The sequence below is a fragment of the Diachasmimorpha longicaudata genome, chromosome 9, assembly GCF_034640455.1.
Source record: "Diachasmimorpha longicaudata isolate KC_UGA_2023 chromosome 9, iyDiaLong2, whole genome shotgun sequence".
Classification (NCBI taxonomy): domain Eukaryota; kingdom Metazoa; phylum Arthropoda; class Insecta; order Hymenoptera; family Braconidae; genus Diachasmimorpha; species Diachasmimorpha longicaudata.
Window position 1 is genome coordinate 4,361,106 of NC_087233.1, and position 18,531 is coordinate 4,379,636.

At 38.8% G+C, this 18,531-nt stretch overlaps 1 protein-coding gene and 1 non-coding gene across 5 annotated transcripts in view; one reads left to right on the forward strand and one right to left on the reverse strand.

Moving 5' to 3' along the window:
- LOC135165697 (matrix metalloproteinase-2-like) overlaps nt 1-18,531 on the forward strand; it is a 119,639-nt gene that overhangs the window by 78,468 nt on the left and 22,640 nt on the right. The gene's annotated exons all lie outside the window — the stretch shown is intronic.
- Nucleotides 10,418-10,499, reverse strand: Trnas-gcu (transfer RNA serine (anticodon GCU)). Its single transcript has one exon. It is a non-coding gene; the product is annotated as a tRNA-Ser (tRNA).

Here is an 18,531-nt window from a genome sequence, read left to right on the forward strand (position 1 = left end):
TACCCTTCGATTCGAGTGAATTCGCGGGGGTTGCGTAACGAGAGGTACTACAGGGGCGTTCGCCTGTGTTGGACCGAGGGAAACGATCAGTAAAAATTGTGTAATTATTTATGTAATTTCTAGGCGACTGTTATTTCTCATTTTTTCGCAAAATTTGCCTGAAAGTCCCAGAATTATTTATTATTTTTCTGTCGACTGCACCCTCTCGGCTCTTTCATTTTGTTTCCCTCCCCTGCGGTACCCTGGGACCGACTTCCTCCCCAACTGCATTGACACAGGGCCTGAGGGGCGCCATGGAACCCCCCACCGTACAGAAGTCCCAGAATTATTTTCCCTCAACTCTCACCTGAACGTTCCATGATGGGACCGTAAAATTTAATTTTCAATTCATCATTTTTATTGAATTTTGCTTCGCTCGCTAATTATATCCGAAACGTAATTTTTACGTTTTTTCTTTAGGACTTTTTATTGAATTTCTACGGGTGGGGGAGTATTTTGGCGACCCCAAACTTTTTCGAAATGTAACATACGGGCAGTCGTATTCATCTCACGTTTGGGGGCTGTTGAATTATATTTCCTCCTCGGGGTGGGGGAGGGAAAAGGGGAGATACCCCTTTGACGAGATTTTCCAGTATTCCTTTATATTTAAACTAGTGCTGCGGTAACTTTATATTAAATTCGTGAGCTTTTGAGAATTTCATCACTTCGAAAAGAATCTCTGGGAGTATTTTAAGCGCTCAGAGGTCTCCACTTGTAAAATCAATTCCGCTAACATGTGGAGTATCCGGTGTTGACAAGTAATTAGAACTTTCTCATCTCCCAAATTTTTTTTTCGCTAAAAAAAAAATTTGAAAAATTGGGGGAAAAATAATTCATCCCTGTCACTTGTCCCCTGGAGTGGACGCGAGAGGGAGGACAGGGTGGAGTGCCGCAGGAGTGGTTTTTTCTCCGAAGGCTTGTATAATAGGGGAAGGACGGGGGTGAGTTGGTGAGGCGAAAGGGGTGAAACGTGCGTGGCCGAAAAATTGTCTGAAGAGTCATGTACCGTGACTACTCGAGTCTTACACCTTGAGGGATGGATCCACTGCGGCATCATGAAGTGCTACAGCCACTTGAGTCTGACGCGAAGGATAGGGGGTGGAGAGGGGTGGGAAAAAAGAAAAGTAAAGTCCTTTCTTATGAATTTTTATTTTATTTTATTCTAGCAAAATCTTAAATAAAGTGTTATTTATTATTTTTATTATATTTATCATTATTATTGTTATGAGGGTCAAGTGGGTCAAACAATTCCATCATTCCATTTTACCCCAGTATGGAGGTATTAAATTGGCAATTTCGACTGGGGGCTTTGAGGTATTGGGGTAAAATGGAATGGTGGAATCGTTTGACCCCAGTACCTCCCACATAATTTTCTTTCAAAAAATATCGGACACGAAATCTTTCTCTCGAAATTTCTTCCTTCAAAACCACAATTGTCCCCCAAATATCGCAATTCACTGGAACTCAAATTTCCGCTGAAATCAATCATGCAAATGTTCGTCCTCCAGTCCGTCTCATTTTCGCCTATTGTACTGCAGCTGTTTCAAGGGTCTCATTGGATTATCCACAAACGACTGACATTAGAGCCCATTGGCCAACTCACAGGGCTGACGTTTCTCTCCTCGGGCCATTACTCGACATTTCACGCGACTGAACGCACACTGTGCGAGAGGCGTTGGCCTGACTATTAAACGTTTCACCACAGTTTCCGTCTGTTGTTGGTGGTGCCGTGTGCCCACAGCTCCGAGGAACAACACCGGTTGGAGAATTCTGGGGTATCAAAGCCCCCAGTCGAAATTGCCAATTTAATACCTCCACCGGAAACGAAAAATCGGAAAAAAAAAATTGGGGTTGGGGGGGGGAAGGTCGGAGGGTAGTTACTGGCGCTATAATTTTCCGGGATTTTTTTTTCTTTTTTGAGGTGGAAAATTAAGTCTCGATGTTTCGTTGTTATCGACAACCTCTGGTTTATTGGAAAATTGGGTGATTCCGGGGGCTGTTAGGGTACCCTCGTGATTTTTAATTACGACCCTTCAAATTTTTTTCGTCATTCGTTTTTTCTGATTCAGAAACTATTTTTATAATGCGATTGTTCGAGTGTGAGTTTCATCATCGCTCCATTGGAAATGATAAAAAAATACATTTTAAGATAATATTTTATCCTCTTAGCGTACGAAAAAGTCAGTTTTTCTAACCACCTCATGTCATGAAAGCTAATAATTTCCATCATCACCCACCTAAATATTTTTTAAACAATTATTTCACGTAAAAAATTGCTCGATTGACCTGGAAATTTGACGATAACAACAGCAACTTCTCGTACTTTTTCTGTAGAAAAAAAATCCACAAAAATTCCCATAAATTCCCCCGAATTCCTTGATATTTTCTCTTTTCGTCCTCGTCCTAAAATCTTCATTTTAAATCATTTTCTCCGCCTTTAATTCACCAAAAAAATCCAAACAACACCTTCACCATTCGCATTTCCCTAGTTAATTGTGTTTACACAACTGAGATAAGATTATGCTGATGAAGATATGGTCGAAATGCCAGTGGCTGGTGGCGAAGGGGGGGGGCGGCGAGGGGGGAGGGGGTGACGCGTAACGACCTGCGGCCAGATTCTGGCTTAGCGAGTATTCAGAGACGCGCAATCACGCCTAGGGGGTAGTAGCAGGTGGCATTGTATGAGGGTGTGAGCAGGGGCGCGCCCCCCCCCCCGCCGCCGATTTCTCGCGAGAGGGGGGGGGGCTGAGGTAAGTGATGACCACGTTGAAATGCCCCCGTGGCCACTGGTGGCTACAGAATCGTGACCACCCACACCATTGCCACCACCAGTCCTTCCCCCTTCACACCCCCTTTCAACCCCCTTCTCTTACTCCCATCGCACGAGCTCTCAGTTCCACCTCTCTTCGGCCAAAATCGACGGCTATTTGCACGTGAAATTATCGACGATTAAGCCGACTGGGGAGCTGGGTAATGCCATCGGGTCGTACTCAATGCAACCGCACAATTTGTATCGTCTTTATTTCCCTAATTAATGAGTTAATTAATTGAGCTATTGGGGTTTTGTGGAATTTACCGGTTGCAATCGGCGTGAAAATGATTGGGGAGAGGGTTGTTTGATGTATAGGTAGGAGGGTGGAGGGGGGGGGGTCGATTGAGATGCGAGGGAAATGGGAGATTCCGTTCTGCCTCGGGTTTTGAAGATTAATGAGAAGTTGGAGGGGTTTTTTGACGTTTTATGGTTTTATTTTGATTGTTTTGGATAATTAGTTATTTGGTTTTTACTGGTATTGGGAAAGTTATGGGGGAAAGGGTTCACTCGGGATTTTCCTTTTGATTCAATTGAATTTCTCTGGAGAAAAAAAATTTTTTTTATAAAATTTCCGTTTATTTTTGTTTGTAAATTTAATTTTTTTGTCTGAGGGGTGGAGGGGTGTGAAATTCGAGAGCTGTCTTAGCATTTTGTATTTATTTGGACATATCGAGGGCTGAAGTGCTTCATTCAGGATTTTTCATTTACTAAATAAATTATTTAGGGCAAAATAATAACTTTTATAACCAAAAATCAATTCTTTTTATTTTCATTGAAATTTTTATTTCTTCCTAATGTTGATATCTATCTTTCACTTCTGCGTTAATTAAAATAAATTTAAAAAAAGGAAGTAAAATTGTATTTTCAGAGAAATGTTGTGGGAAAATGACCGAAATCTTCGTAATTTCGTCCAGAAAATTCACTTCACAGGACTTTTTGCTCCGAAATTACGAAAAATATAAATAATTTTTATGGAATATTTCTCTTCTTCAAGAGTGAACCGTTGCAGAATTAGTCTTTTTAATCTGACGAATGAGAAATCCTCCCTGAAAGTTAAAAAAGAGAAAAATGTAGTTTCCCCGAGTTTTATGATAAAACTCCTAAAAAATATAAACATGAGTGGAAATGAAATTCGACGGGGTAGAAAAGGTGAGGGAGAAGTCAAGAGTGCAGGGAGACGAGAGGATATTGATGCGAAAGCGGAGATATGCGAGGAGTTGGTGAGATTTATGCGAAAGCCCGAGAATTTTCGCATCAGACGGATTCTAAAATTCTTGATTTCACTCTCGCTCCAGAAACAGCGCGCGAGATACGAAAGGGAAAAATAAAAATCAACTCCACAGTTCGTCCATTTTTCAGAAAGAGAATTTTCTCATTACTTTAATTGGCGAAAAATCGGTGGGATCTAACGCTCACGACAAATGAAAGATTCCAAGACGATTTCAACAGCAGAAAGAAATTGAAATTTCCAGTTTTTCATAAACAAAGAAAAATTGTAAAAATATTTGTAATAAACAAAAATGTTTTTAGTAAATTTTAAAATGCGCCGCTTTATTTTTTTTCAATATTTTTGTTTTGGTTTCGTAAGTTCTCGTCTATTTCGGTTACTGCTGGCGTCACGATTGCAATTTTCCATTCCCACCGGTTTTCGCAGAGTCTTTTATTGCTCTCACTCTGTTTTTCCTGGAAAACTTATCGACGTCAACATTCCCTTCCATTTTCCTTGAATAAATTTGCGGTTATAACACCCCCGCAACGGGCGCGCAAATATTTAACTTGAAAATCAGGAATGATAGCGACTTTTGACCTCGATAAATATCATCAATAAGTTTTCACGGGCAATATCTTAAAATCTAACAGTGATACGAAAATTTATATGTCTACATTTCTTATGGGAAATTTCTTCACCCATAAAAGTGATTCTGTCAAAAATTGCGATATCTCGTGTAGATTCCGAGATATTCCCAAAAAATTGTGAATCCATTCCATTCTTTTTTCCATCATATCAATTACTATTAGTCTTTCTTAATTAACAATATCTGGGAATCCAAGTGAAATCACAAAATTTATGTATCTACATCTTTTGTGCAAAATTTAATGGCGCATAAGAAAGGTCCAGAGGAAAATTTCGTCAACTCCCATAGATTTCGAGATATTTAAAAAAAAGTAAAAACTCCCAGCGTCAAAATTTTTTTCCTCTATTTCAACTGACATCAGCATTTCCTCGCGGAAAAAAACCATTTTGGCGTCTCGGCGAGGTCACATGACCCACAAACATGATAATAGACACCACTTGACACCACTTGTCGCAAACCCATTACCAGACTAAAGCCGTCATCTATTAAAAACGAGAAAAATAATTCATGTGAGAGACTAAAGCGTTTACTCGATAATTCAGATGGTGAATCGTTCAATAATTCCCTTCTTCGCATTTTACGAAGACGAATCATGTTCCATGTCATTGCCAGCGCCCGTCGGCTTCAATAGACAATTATTGGGACGAGTCTCAATTATTAACAAGTGGCCTCCATTCCAATTTATCGACATAAGTATCAACAGATTTCATGTCTCGGCAATATCGCTGAGCATTACATATTTTTATTCAATTCCCTAGGGGGTATTTTTGATGCGTAGTTGCCCCAACGGTTGCAAATACTGTGAGGATTTTCTGAAGGAAATATTGAGGCTACTGGAGCAGGAAGAAAATTGAGAACAGAAACCCAATTACTTCGTTTGTATTTTTTTATTAAAAATAGGGATGAAAGTTCAGGGGATTTTCAAAGCAATAGAATTTTGTGTTGATGTAGTTTTGGTACCGTAGGGTCTTTCTTTAACCCCTTGACCCACTTCCTCAATTTGACCTTCAGGAAGATTTGGGATTTCTGGTGACGTCGTGTGTCTCTCTCGTTTGACCTTCAAAACTGTTTCAAACTTAATGAAATGGGTAAACTATTGACCCTTAATACTATTTGACCCATAAATAAATAGTGAAGCTTCTTGTCTCGTTTGACCTTCACAACTATTAACCCTCAATACGATTTGACCCTCAAGAAATGGGTGAACTATTGACCCTTAATACCAGTTGACCCTTCACTAAATGGGTGAATCTTCTACTTTACCCTCCTCCCCTTCTATAATCTAAAAGGCGAATATTATTCCCGTCTTTTATTATTAATATTATTCATATAGTTATTATTGTCCGTTGAGTTAACAAAAAAATTGTCGGATAATGGATTTTTTGGGAAATTTAGAGAGAACCCCAGCCTAAAAAATCGTGACATGAATTTACCACAATTTTTTTTTCTTCTCCCAACAAAGAATAATAAAACCCAATGAATTCCATCAAAATTTCCATTTTCCCATTTTTCTCTCTTAAATGACAAATATCCCAGTTTCACAACCCCTATTGTCAACCTCGGGACCGCCAGAATTGCCGTATGGCAACTGCCATTATCCCATATCCACTCGGGACAGTTTAAATATTTATCCCTCCGACTCGGGGCTCAAAAGTCCGTATACATTTTCCTCAATTCTTCTGTTGAAGAATCCGTCTGTCCAACGATATTTCAAGTTTTTCCGGCGAAACTCATTTAAACCGATTATCGTACCCCTTTCTCTCCCCTTTCTCATCAAATACTCGCGAAAAAATACCAGACGAGGTGGGTTTTACGACAAGATTTAATCTTACACATTTGTATTTTAATCTGGGAAAAATTGCATTTTAAAAAACAGGGAATAATTCCCAATTCCAATTATTTTTTGCGATAACGAAACTGTCCTTCCTGTCTCACCCGATATCCTCGCAGTCCTTATTTTAGAAGGGGAAACATGTGTCCAAAGGGTGGAGAGAAAAATAATGGGAAATTTTTCAGCGACAAAATGTTCTCCAATAAAGTCACTTCAAGGGAATTATGGGAACTGTTATTTTCGATAAAATCTTTGATATTTCCATCGCCTCTGGAGGTAGTGCAATAAAATCTTCGTTATCCGACGGACAAGAACGTTCTCCATAAGATAAAAATTTACCAAATCTATTTTACCCCAGTGGTTATTTAAAAAATTATTAAAAGGTAAATTTACCTCGAATTTTTTTTTGCGAGTTTTTGCAGCCCTCGGGGCAAAACGGAGTGGAATAGTTCATTGCACATGTCTTCGTTTACTTTATGAAAGAATTTCTAGTCAACGATTTCCAATAGCAACTGCCAAAATGGAATTCGTCTCTCAAAGGAGGAATTAATTTCGTGTTAAGCCATTCAACTGTAAAATTACGGATGATTCCCCCATATTCTGTTGAACCATTTTGTGCTCAAGAGTATCATCCTCGGATTCTTCAGATCTGGGGGAATATCTGGTGGAAGTCGAAGACGGAGGATCCGGTGAGAACGGAATGAAAAAAAAAATGTATCGGGAGATCTTTTATTGGAATTTTTCCCTCTGACTTCACCCCACCCCCTCCACCCAACCTCGATTGATACAAAAAGATGGCGAACACTTTCCCCGGTGACTACTTCCGAAAAGTCTGGGTCCTCCTAGTCTGGGGGTCCAGAAAGACCGGAAAACATTTTTTATTTATTTTTTAAAAAATTTTTTCAGTTTTTATTTTTTTTTTATTATTTATAACGAATCGTTGGAGCTTTTGCTTCTTCTGGTGGTTTGCTCCAGGCGCCGGTGAGAGAAGGATTTTCGGACATGAAGGGGATTTACGGGTTATCCTAAGCACCTCATAGCGTTATTACGCTATCCGGGAATGCATTATACCTTGGGGTGAGCGGGAGAAATTTATTGGGCAGCTCTGGTCCGCATAAAAATTAGGAAATGCCACCCGGTTTTTTGGTGGAGGGTGGGCGCACCTCTTTGTGAGGATAAATTGGGGATTGCTTTTCAAGGGAGGCCCATTTGTTCTTAAATAAATTATAGGATTTTACTACTATCTACCTCGAAAAACGTGTCGCTAACGTCCATTTGGAAAAAAAATACTTCAGCTAAATATTTATTTATTTCAAAGGAGCATTTTAATTAAATAAATGTTTTTCTTTATTTAATTAAGAGGCCCAATGAGGTTTCAAATATGACAAATCATATTGCTCTAGAGGATAAGTATTTTATTCATCTCGACTGATAATTATTTTATGGCGACAAAAATTTTATTTTATTTTTTATTTTCCATTATTAAATAACGTTAATAATTGTTCCGGACCCTCACTAAAGGTTATGACCATCCCAATCATCTTCTAATCCACCCAAATTGACCTCATTCATCAACGTCAGAAAATAAACTATAAAAAAAAAATTAATTCTTTAAAAAAAAATTTTTGAAATGAATGAACACTTGGAGAAAATATTTTTTTTTCTCTCAGTGTTCATTAACTCTCAAATACACCCGCATAATATCTGAATAAATACACAATGACTCCAGACACTCGTGCAGAACTCTCCACCTCTCCCCCTCCCCCCTCTAATTATTCGCACGTCTTATCATGCACCTGTCGCCTCGTTATCTCGAGCCCATTCTCCCGCGGCCACTTTGCCTTAATAATCCAAAATTGTCGCTGGGGCACGGGTGGAAATTTCGAACAACCCAGCGCACAGGAGGGCACCCCCTCCCCCTCCCCCTCCACCCCCGGCGGGCATTTCTTCTTCCTGAGGGAGTCTCCGGCTATGAAAATGTAACGGAGCACGCTAAGGAAGCCCAATGCAATAAGAATTTGCATAATCCTTGATGGCGTTATCGTCGGTACAGAGTACTATTTTTTTTTTTTTTTAAAACAGAAAAATTAAAAAAAAAATCCTCCGCTTCCGCTTAAGCTTGAGGTTGAGTTGTATAAGAAAATTCGTTATTGTCCCCTGGAGTCCACTGAAAATCCCTGAATGCACGTAAAGAGAATAGGTAAATGGCGGATAAGCCGATGGGGCGGGGAGGGGGTGAAGTAAGAAAGAAATTACAAGTTCTTTAGATTTTTTTTTGCAGGAATTTCACTTCGAGTTTGAATGGGCATTTCTTGGGGAGCTGTTGAAGCGATTTGTGGAAAAGTTTGAGGGGGGTTGGGGGGTGCGTGTTTGGGGGTGCGTTCTACGGTTGAAACTGAATAAAATTAAATGAGTTTCCAACAGAACGTGACCTAAAAAATGGTTAATTATCAATTCATCCCCTGGGATGAAATGATAATTAACTATTTTGCCCTCTAGAGGTCCAATTTTTATGCAAAATTTCGTTCTGTGCAAAAAACGAAATTACACTAAATCAATCTTTTCAATTCTTTAAACCATTAATTATTCATTAATCTCCCCAAATTAATTTAATTATTCTTTATTTATTAATCATCTTCAACTACATGAATTAAATTCTTCATTTCTGCGATGAATGATTTATTTGTCCGGGTTTAAACATCCCAAATAAAGTCGAAAAATTTCGGTTCTCCAAAATGGCGTCAATTTTATCCAAATCCCCTCCGTTGTTTCCAGGAAATCCCCGAAAATCCGCGGTAACTTTTTATTTACTTCACAGCTGTTCAAAACGTTTAGAATTATCACCGGAGTGAAGGATATTCTCTCCCCCCCCCGCACAAAATGACACGAAGGATTTACCGTTAACCCTTTCGCTACGAGCAGTGACTATAGTCACCCAACACCTGACGCTCGCTATGCACGAGCGGTGACTTGAGTCACCCAACATTTGACGCTCGCTATGTACGAGCGGTGACTATAGTCACCCAACCCCTAACGCTCGCTATACGATTGCAGTTGTTCCGCAAATGCACACTTTTGGCGCCGCGGCTCACTCAGCGAGAGAAGCGCGCCGGAGAATGCGTCCGTAGCGAAAGGGTTAAGTCGCTCTCGGCAGCTCAGTATATCCCACCTCGTAAACCACAGAAATTCCCCAGGTCCCGTGGGCTAACATCACGCCTGGTTGCGCAACGGTGGTTTAACATACCTGCTGCTTTGATAATATACGAGGGGACACGCTGGGGTCACAAACGAGAGTCAAGAGGCCATAGCTGAGGGGCAAGGCGTCTTAATTTCGGTTAATCCCTCTTATACGTTCTAATTTCATCCCCAAAATGTTTTAACGTTAATTAGGAAAATTATCGTGGGATGATTTAAGGAGGAAAATTGTTTTTCCCGGGTTTTCCGCGATTAAAATATTCAGTGAAAAAGTTTTCAAAAAATTAAATTATTTTAAATTAATTTGGATTTTTAAATTAATTTTTTTATAGATTCTTGAAGGATTTAAATAATTTAAAACAATATTAAAGTCTCAATTTTTTTATTTCTGAAATTATTATTTGAAATTTAAAAAGTTTAAATCGATATTGAACCCCTCAATTTCTTAATTTTTAGTTATTTTTCCAAATTTGCCGCAGTTTAAATTAATAATGAAGGTTTCAATGTGTTTATTTTTGAGTCAATTGTTGATGGATTCGTAATCCAAATAATTTTATATGTGCAGTTTAACTCGGGATATTTATTTATAAATAGTTTTGATTAGAATTTTCTTGATGAAAAGTAGAGAATTGAGAGGGGAGGAACGATTAATTAGATTTTCATAAAAATGTAGGAAAAAAAAATCGACGAGGATGGGATTCGAACCCACGCGTGCAGAGCACATTGGATTAGCAGTCCAACGCCTTAACCACTCGGCCACCTCGTCCTTACGATGATTAATTGATCGAATCGTTCGGGGACGTTTTTTTTTCATACGATAACTTGGTTTGCGGGGTTGTCGCGAGCTTCAAATTCAATGTTCTCGAGAATGAGTTGTTGTACGAAGAAAAGTGACAAAACCTTATTTGCGGGGATTTTCGTCAGCTTCAAATGAGTTCTTATGAAGTTTTCTCGTAATTTTGATAGTTTCCGAGATAAAGCAACGTTTATGACAATTAGAATTTAATTTTACACAAAAAGTTCTTTTTAATATTTTTTTATATTCGAATTTTCTCGGTTAAAAGTGGAGGCCAACAAAATGTGGAAATACATTTTTGTAGAGACTTTTGTCAGCTTCAAAAAAGTTTTTATAATTTATTTGTTCTAATTTAGAGAATTTTCTCGATAAATTCAACTTTAGAAAAATCTAAATGCGATTTTTCTAACGAATAGTTATTTCATTTCGTTGGATTTCAATTTTTCTCCGCAGCCGATAATTTTACGGAAAAATGTTATAGAACATTTTTTGTGATAAATTTTCTCTGCTACAAAAAATATCTTGTGACTTTTTCCCCTAAACTTGATCGTTCCCCAGATAATAGGGTTCTAACAAAGAAAGAAATTTTGATTCCACGAAAAACTTGAGTTCAACGCGTTGAAATTAATTTTTTTCAATAAAAAGAAAAACATTAAACAATGGAAAAATGTCTAGAGGGAAAAACGATATTTGTCATTATTTTATCATCTTAAAATTACCCTCTAATCACCCCGCCTACGCTAGTTTCCCTTCAGAGGAAAGCCTCTACGAATTCACCGCAAAAATCCGGAAACAGTCAATTTTCGATTTATCGATTCTCTGAAATAAACTCACAATCAGCCCCATTACCCGTGATTTTCAAGCTCCTCCGCAGGAAAATTCCACTGAAATTGCGAGTTCTCATGTATCGGAGGAACATTAACCCCAGAAAAACTACTGGCAACGGTGAAATAGAATAAAAAAATATAATCGGGGAAAATGTTACAGGAAATGCTGTTCTGTTCTGCTATCGATTTCACGTTTTCGCTTGAGGACTGGATTGTATCCTCGATATTCAGCGTATATCGTATATTCCATTACTCCAGTGCTCAGGAATTTTTATGTTTTTAAAGTTTCTGGGGGATTTGGTGAAGACGGCATTTGATAATATGGCAGAAGTTAAATCGTAAAAATTAAATTCAATGATGTAAACACGCTGATTCCTCCCCCTCCCCCTGCACATCAATCTGGTGCACTCGGTGTGCCTCTGACGTCACTTGTAACTCTAGTTCGATGAAAACTTGGTGAAGTTCCTGTTGAATAAAGCACGTAGTGGAAAGTTTCACGATTAATTTAAAGTGACTTGGAGGTCCCAAACTCTGCCGAAGGCCTCAGTGCCTCCTAATTTTCCTGGTTGTCGGGGCTTCACAGAGGAAAAAAAATCAATTGATTTATCAACGAGACACTCAATAAGGCAATCATCGATTTTTCCGGATGATTAAACCCCTTAGCGACTCATCAAACTCGTTGATAAATGAATTTCGAGATGAGGAGAGGAATTATTTTGGTGATGAATTGCTCTTGTGACGTTTTGACATTTCTCATTTCGAGTGTCATGGGTTGTCTCTTTACAATGGTCGAATTGTAATGAATTTGTAGGCTTTTCCAACCTATAACAGACCCTTCAAAATGCCTCAGGAAAATTTTCATTTCACTCTGCCAATTACAAGTTATTGTCAATTAAAAATTATCACCCGCTTAAAAGAACTTTGAAGTACTGAATTCGTATCGTCGCCAGGTCTATCCAAAAATGACGCAATTCGGATAAATTTCTCAGCTTTTCTACCCCTTCCCAAACCCTTCAAATCCCCTCAAGACGATTTTCATTTCACTCTACCAATTAAAAGTTATCATCAATTAAAAATTACCCAACGCCTCAAACACTCCTCAAGTACTAAAGCAATTCCTCCCCCAGCTCCATCCAAAAATGATCCAATTCTTTCAAATTTCTACATTTCTCTACCCCCCACCACACCCTTCAAACCCCCTCAAAAAACATTTCATTCGACTCTGCCAATTACAACTTATCCTCAAAAAAATCCCCCTCCAAGACTCACCGTTCAGCCCAAAACCTCGTTCCTCCTCTCTTCACACACTCACCCCCGCCTCCACCCCGAAAATTTCCAGTTCGTCACCCCTTCAATCGATTCCCCAAAAAATTCTTCCGTGTCTCAGTGCACCAATCGTCGATAAATAAAAATAGTACCATGACTTTCGGTCATGAATGCAGTTAAATGAACCGTAAGAAGGTCACGTCAATGATACCATCGTAGCACATTGGGCCCAAAGTCGGCTTTCACGTGCAATCTTTCCACCCATATGCATTTTAGGGATGGGTTTAGAGCCATGATGCAAGTACAAGAGTCAGCCAAAAGCTCACCCAATCCCCCTCCAGCCTCTCCCTTGACTGGATGGGAGGAGGGGGATGTTTATCCCATCTAGCATGCTGAGTACTGTGCATTCTCATCCCTTATTCGTCCGTACAATCCGTTCTCGTTGTACAACAGAACAGAACAGAGATACCGAATGACGTTTTGGTTGCACATCCACTGGAGCTTTTGGAGTAGAGGGAGTGGTAGGGTGAGGCTTCACTCATGTACATGGGGGTGATATTCAGGGGGAGACTTACGTCGTTCTAGGCTGGAAGCCAGGGTAAATCTACATGTGTAACTTTGACGTTGGGTGGACTACCACCGAGACGTCAGACAACTGTTTAACGTTGTTATAGGGATGCTCAAGTTGAACTCACAGGGTGGCTTAAGGGTTTTTTTGGGGTATGTGGGAGGGTCTCGGGTGGGGTGTTATTGTGACGGGGAGAGAAAAGCTGGGGAAAATTACTGGGAGGGGTGTAGAGTCGAGGGGAACACGAATGGAGAGAAAAATTGTTTAAAAATTATCTTTCGGACATAAAAATTCCTGTTCCTACCATTAATTTCGTAATTAATTTTGCAATTAATTATATGTGACTTGGTAAAATTGACTGAACAATACTATAAATTCTGAAGGTCCTTCAATTTTTTTTTAAGTCAAATAAAAAATTTATTGTAATTTTTAAAAAATTCTTAATTAGGTCAGTTTATTTTATTACGTCTTCCTTCATTTTTTACTGTACCACACAGTAATTTTTTGGTAACTCATTGTGTAATGGCTCCGTAATTTTAACTGAATACTGTAGTCACTGGCAAATTACCGAAGTGACGGATAATTTTTCAAGAATTTTCCTCTCCATATCGATTTGTTTTCTGATGTACCAGAAAAATTGTATCCAAAACTTCATTTTTTCGGAGCAGTAAAATTTACCTGACGATTCTACAATTATTGCCCTGCTGTTCCATCAATGAACAAACAATTTCAAATCAATTAAAAATAGAATCGATAAAAAACGAATTTATAATTAAAAACAATTATCCTCAATATTTCCCGGAAATATTTCATCATTTCCCAACATTTTTGGGAACAATCTTTTTATTTAAGAGAATCGTAAAAACTGGAATAACTCATCTCTAAATCACCAGACACTCAGCGTTTATTATCCTGTAAAAGACTGGGTCATTAAGGCATCTTGGCAACAGTGTAGTCTGTCCTCCTTCTGGTACCTCTTGTCCTCCATCCACCAGTCGAGAAGAGTTTTCTCTTCCAGGACAATACCATGACGTTCCCTCTTGCTTCTTATTTTTTTGTTCACTTTTTTTTTTTACTCCAACCATCTACACTATATTACCCAGCGCTGTGCACTTCACCGGGGTGGGGGAGGGGGGAGGGGATTTTTTTTTTCGGTCCAATGGAAGAGCCAGAAATGAGGGGTAGGACCGGTGTATGGAGACACTGGAGAATGAGAGTGCCACTGAGGGCTCTTGAAAACGTAACACTCGACACTTTTTGACGTCGTAAAAACTCGGGCACACCATAACTGACACTCCTTTTCTACGTTGCCAACGCCTTGGTGTTATTCTTGTGGATGATTTTTATTTTGCTATGGGGTTTATGATCGCATGAAAGTGGAGAATCATCGCTGGGGAATGATGTGTAATCGTGATTTCAGGAGATTTTTGTCGAGGGTGAGTTGGATGAGGGATAAAAAATTATTGGTACATGTGCACAAACGTTTTCAAGGTGCGATAACTCGACAGCCGCAGAGTGAAATTTAAAAAATTTTAAGGCATTTTGAAGGGCTATTCGTGCACTCCAAACAGGTACAAATTTATTCGAATTCGATCATTTTTGGATTGAGTAACTCAAAAGATTTTTTGTTTCAAATTTTCGGTTTTAGAGGCAATTGATAATTTTTAATATTCGATAACTGGGCAACTGCAGAGTGAAATTAAAAAAATCTTGAGGCATTTTGAAGGGTTGTTAGTGTACTTCAAAGAGCTAAAAAATTATTCGAATCAGATCATTTTTGAACAGACCAATTAACCTACCAATTAAAAAGATTTTTCCTTCCAAATTTCTTCTCTTAGAAGCACTCGGTAATTTTCAGTCTTCGATAACTCGACAACAGCAGAGTGAAATCGAAAAAATCTCACGTTATTTCAAAGGGCTATTCATAATCTACCAAAACCTAGAAATTCATTCAAATCATTCCATTCTGCCCCACTTTTTCCGCCTCCCTTCCTAATCTTCCAGAAGATCAACGAGAATCAAAACCCCAATTCCATCCAACCGAGAATATTCTGTGGAGCATGAGAGCTCCCTCTTGCTGTTCGCACCCCAGTCCACCCCAGTTATCGAGAAAACTAGAAAAATATTTTCCTCTCCCTAAAATTATTATTTACAGTAATCATTGAGTTCACAATATAATTTTCCTATCCGGAATAATGGTGAATCAATCCTCTTCTAAAGCGAATGCACATCCCATTGCGACCCGCGGAATTAAATCCCTCCCCCTTCCCCCTTTCAATATGCATCACACAGGGGGTAAAAGCGTTTTCCACAAAACGATCCATCGATCCCTCACGCTTCGTCATTTGCATATTCCAGGGCAGAACATTGAGATAACGAAAACGCCACACGTGCATTGCAAATCCTCCCCCTTCCTCCCTCCCCCTTCACCCCCCTCAACAGTAGGACTCGTTCACCCTGAATAAATACAACGTTTACTGAGTTTGAAAGCCCTTATCACTCTGTAATTAACACTTCTTTTTTTTTTAATGTAAATTTTCGACTTTTGAACAAATTCATTCCAGAGAAATTGTATTTTCATAAGACTAAAGTCTGTTTAGTCTAATAACAAAGGGTTTTCAATCAGTAATACATTTTTTATTACCTTGGAAGGATAATTAAATGACAGAGATAATCTTGACTTAAAAAATGGTAGGAAAATAAAAATTATTTATTTTTTTTAAATGAAATTAACTTTAATTTTACAAATTTTTTTATCGCGAAGTTTTGGGAGATGGAAAAATTGTACTGCCCTTGTTTTTTCCATTAATTGATGGATTGATTGATCGATTGAATATTTGGGAGGAGCCGATGATTCTTTGGCATCATTACAAAGTCCGGAAAAATTACAATTTTTTTTTTCAAAGATTAAATTTTGAATTTTTGTGTAATCGATCAATTTTAAGGTCCTGAGCCTCAGAATATTTTCATTTAATATTTTTATTGAATTCTTATCTAGAAATCCATTGATAATACGAAGAAAATTTTTATCTCGTCCAGTCACAAACTCTCCAGCACAACATAATGAAAAAAAAAAATTTCGAGGCCCTTTTTGCCCTCTAAATCACAATTTCGTTCTCTCAACCCAATAATATTTTAAATAATCGATTCTTGGTCTGACCAATATCCACCCAAATCGATTTCTAATTTTTTTTTTTGATTCTAATTCATTATGGATTCGAAAAACTCGAGAGAGTCCATTCAGCGCTGAAATTAATTTCTAAATTTTGAGTGACGAATGTTGTATAACAATTTTTAATGTAACTAATTAAATCCTTTTGATGAAGTTATGGAAAATTTTTGTGCTACCGTTGACGATATTAATGTTATCCTTTGCCGATGTAATTCACGTGATTCTGTCGTGTGGTAGGCAGGTAACGTGTTACATTTAATGGGAATGTATATCCCGTGATCGTAATGACGTATGGGCGGCCCTGGGTTAATTAATTCATGTCCCCTGGCTCACATATCATCATAATAATCGCACGTTACGACAACAGGAGGGGACATCTCCAGACGTTGTATTGCGTATCGAATGGTTTCATCATTATAAACGGAAATATTTTTTTATTTGGAAAAACAACAGTTATGGATGATTGAGTGTTGATTTATCGGTGCTCACAGGTGTATTGACGCATCCAATGAGACATTTCTGCAGTTTGCGTTATCATGCTGTGATAGCGAAACTGTTTGAACATCTTTGGAGAGACATTACGAATGTTGATTCATTGGGGCGGGAAGATGAGGGAGGGAGAGGGAAGAAGTGGGGCAAAACGGTGGGATTCATGTAAATTTTGACGATTGATTTGAAGGTCATGAGTACAATTGCAAAGTTATGATTTTTTTTTCATTTTTCATTTAATTCTGTGAAATTGAAGTATTGAAAATTAGAAACTATGGCTTACAGTTGAAGAAAACATTCCAACGGAAACTTACTTGACCAAGCCTGACCAAAAATGACGGGATTTGAATAAAATTGTAGGTATTTGTAGCTTATAAAAAAAGCTTCAAAATGACTCTAATTTTTTTCAATTTCACTCAGCCAGTGTCGAGTTATCGTCAACTGAAAATCATGACGTACGTCTAAGATGATCTATTTTGACGAAAACCTTTCTCGATCTGTTCTCCTCAAAAATGAAGCGATTTGAATGAATCTATAAGCTTTTGCAGCTTCCAAAAAGGGCTTGAAAATGCCTCTAAATTTTTCAAATTTCACTCTCCCAATATCGATCTATCAACAATAAACAAAATAACGCATACGCCTACGAAAATGTCCACCACAACAGCTGTTCCTCAATGACCTTCCCCCCTCCCCGAAGGGCTCCTGCATCCCCTTCCCTTCCCATCCCTTTCTGCATCATACCCCTCCAAAAAACCCATCCCAACAATCCCCAAGAATTCACCCTCTCCAGAAGATCCCTATCATACTCATCCCTCACCCCATTTTTCTACAAAAAAAAGCTAAAAAAAAATTCCCTCTTTATTGTGGTGTTGCTGGCATAATAGCACCCCGAGTTTTCGTTGAGGGGGTGAGTTTTACAAGAGCAAAACAGGTGGGAATTGTACCGAGTACGGGAAAGCTCGTACGCCGACGGTGTATATAAACCGAAACAAGGAAGAGAGCTGGTGCATCGTATCGGGTGCATGGAATATGCATGCCTTGGGTTCCTTTCAAGAGGGAAAATTTTTGGCGAGGGGTTGAGGGTGGAAATACAGGCTGGAAAGGTACTTGGGCATGAGCGATGTCGTAAATCACCGAGTGCGAGTGGTGTGTACCAGTCGGCTATGCTCTGCATAGACACCCCCTACCCCCAACCCACCCCTCCATCCCTGTGGCGACGCCTCGTTATTTTCCCGCGAGTATCTCCTTCCACCCCCAGCCCTACCATCCACTGGTCGCCATGTGCACAGGCATAAAGTCGTGGAAATATCTTTATTTGGATATTCCCATATTGCGGTTAACGAAATTATCATCTTCAGGGGGTGATTCCAGGGAAATGAGAAAATGGGGAGGGGGTGGATGTGGAGAAAGGGGAGGAAACGACCTTGCAAAGGTCTGGGAAGAGGAATTTCGTGGGGATTTGGTTTTTCGGGGTTGTGAGGGGGTGGAAAGTGGAGAGTTCTGGAACGAGGGAAATTAGGGGTTGAATTCTGGAGTTTTGGGGAAGAATTGTTGTTCAGGAGAGGCGTAATAATATACTATCAAATTTTAAAGGTTTTATGTTTTATTTTCATTGTAAATTTTTATTTAATTTTCTGTTTTATATAATTAAAAATTTCGTTAATGTGATAACTTCTGGAT